This window comes from Nycticebus coucang, chromosome 14, assembly GCF_027406575.1.
Source record: "Nycticebus coucang isolate mNycCou1 chromosome 14, mNycCou1.pri, whole genome shotgun sequence".
In the NCBI taxonomy this organism is placed as follows: Eukaryota; Metazoa; Chordata; class Mammalia; order Primates; family Lorisidae; genus Nycticebus; species Nycticebus coucang.
The window spans coordinates 87,502,191-87,504,543 of record NC_069793.1 but is presented as its reverse complement, the minus strand read 5'-3'; the positions used below and the strand labels follow the sequence as shown (position 1 = coordinate 87,504,543).

General features: G+C 37.4%; 1 non-coding gene across 1 annotated transcript; it reads right to left on the bottom strand.

Moving 5' to 3' along the window:
* Positions 1 to 960: 960 nt before the first annotated feature.
* LOC128566209 (small nucleolar RNA SNORA28) lies at positions 961 to 1,084 on the bottom strand. Its single transcript, XR_008374497.1, has one exon. It is a non-coding gene; the product is annotated as a small nucleolar RNA SNORA28 (small nucleolar RNA).
* Between the last annotated feature and the right edge of the window lie 1,269 nt (positions 1,085 to 2,353).

The window sequence follows — 2,353 nt, the reverse complement described above, 5'->3', positions numbered from 1 at the left end:
CTACCTTAGCCTCCCAAGTGCTAAGATTACAAGCGTGAGCCACCACTTTTAACAGAGATCATTTTATTTTATTTATTTATTCATTTATTTTTATTAAATCACAGCTGTGTACATTGATATGATCATGGGGCATCATTCACTAGCTTCACAGACCGTTTGACACACTTTCATCACACTGGTTAACATAGCCTTCCTGGCATTCTCTCAGTTACTTTGCCAAGACACTTACATTCCACATTTACCAAGTTTCACATATACCCTTGTAAGATGCACCGCAGGTGTAATCCCACCAATCCCCTTCCCTCTCCCCACCTCCCCCAGTTACAACTTAAGAATAGGGGGAAGGGGAAAGGCAGAGATCATTTTAGAATAACATGGTTGATATCACTTCCATTAGCAATAATGGCTGCATTTTTATGTTGTTTATCCTACTTATGAGGGTTGATCCTACCTCTGAAACAAGGTTCGTCCCAAAAGTATAATAATAGTTTAGTTGTTCCTAACACTGGATCGAGAATCAAATAAATTTTTATTATTAATACTTTTTACGTATGTTGTTTGGGTTGGTTTCCTCATCCTAAAAATTAGAGATAATTCATATCTCATAAGGTAGCTATCTAGCAAAAATGAGAGATTGAACTCAGAGAGCACAACACAGCACTTGGCAGGTGAGAAATACTAAATACAGATTAACAAGAAGAAATTGTTACACTCATTTCACTTTTATTGTCTCAACATTTTCCTTGTTGCTTTCTCTTCCCCAATATAACCTGTCCTACTTACCAAACGGCCCTGAACCTTTGTGCTCCCTTTCATCTGTCATTGAATTTATCTAGAAAATTCTCTACATATCTCTTTATTTATATATTTTAATATAATAAATGCTTTCCCGTGGAGTACTCTTCTTCTTCAGAGCTCTCAAATTTTGCAATTGAAATTATCTTCTTTTTTTTTTTTTCCACTGTTAAAGTCTATATAACGGCTTATCCCACAAAGAGAGAACACCAGAATAGGTTAGACTTTCTTGCTATAGCAAGCCCAACTTGTGTCAGACACTTGAAATTATCTTCTTATAATGTAATCTGACCATGACTGTTCCCAGTGTAAAGATTGTTCTGGGTTTCCGGGATTTTCCGAATCCTGGCTCTTCTCTTCAGTATGGGCTTTGCACAAGTGACTTCCTTTGCTCCTTGCTCCTTCCCTTCCACTCTATGAGTCAACTGAAAATCCAGCTCCACCAAATACACAACTGTGTATCTAAACACCTGAATTCCTTGTCCTGAATATATGTCCTTATTCCAGAAACCTCTTATGTTTTTAAGATATGCTAACATCACTTCCTCTGAATTGCAGGTAGTAGTCACTTCTACCACAAACAGTCTTTGAGCTTCTACAATAGCACTTGCTGGTAAGTTGTAATTCAATGTTATAGGGAAAGCAGGGTTCAAATTGCATCATCTGTGATAAGTGAACCTCTCCCCACCACCCAGAACATCAGAGCAATCAGTGTCTATGGACCTCTTTTAGAATGCAGTCTCATTTCTCCTTCTGATATTTCTTGAGTTTTTAAGGGCCTTATTATTATGTAGAGCATTGTGTATCTCTGTATGTGTATCTGCTACACTTTAACAAAGCCTTTATCTCTGCTTCTAATTTCCAGTTCTGGCTATCAGCGTGAATTTCTGCCTCCACCTAGGAATAGACCCTACACTGATTTTGCCAAATGAAGTGGGAGATATTGAAGTCTGTGCCCGAATATCATTGTAGCTAGGCTTTTATTGCCACTAAGACTAAGCCCTTCCACTCCACCCTAGTCTTCCTTCACATTCGGTAGCGTGCACCCTGGCTCGGTTATTGCAGAATAAAGCAGAATTTTGTTATGAACTCCAATACATTTAATAACATTTTGTTTGGACAGTAGCCAGAGATTTTAATAATCCTGATGTATTGTGCTTGCCAAATATACTAAATAAACACCATTCTCCACACTTGTAGCAAAGTCAGCACCTATAGCATCTTTCCCATCTCTTGTTTGCATTTTATTTAGGCTCTAGTCCCTCCTTATTTAACCCGTTTATATCTCTCTGAATGCCCATGTGTGAAAGGTGTAGGTGATGGTTTCCATGAGAAGAAATAAAGTAGAGTCTATTTTTTTAAACTCTGTTCCGTATTTTTAAAATAATATTTGGGGAAATGTGGTTATTTAGAAATAATAGAGTTTGCAGAGCCTTTGTTATTTCTCTATAAATAAACACTCATCTTAGAAAGGTGCATAAAGGACAGACTGAAGAAATGCGGTGTTACTTTTTATAACACCACTTTGGGAAATTGTGTGTGAAGAAGAACAAAAGGA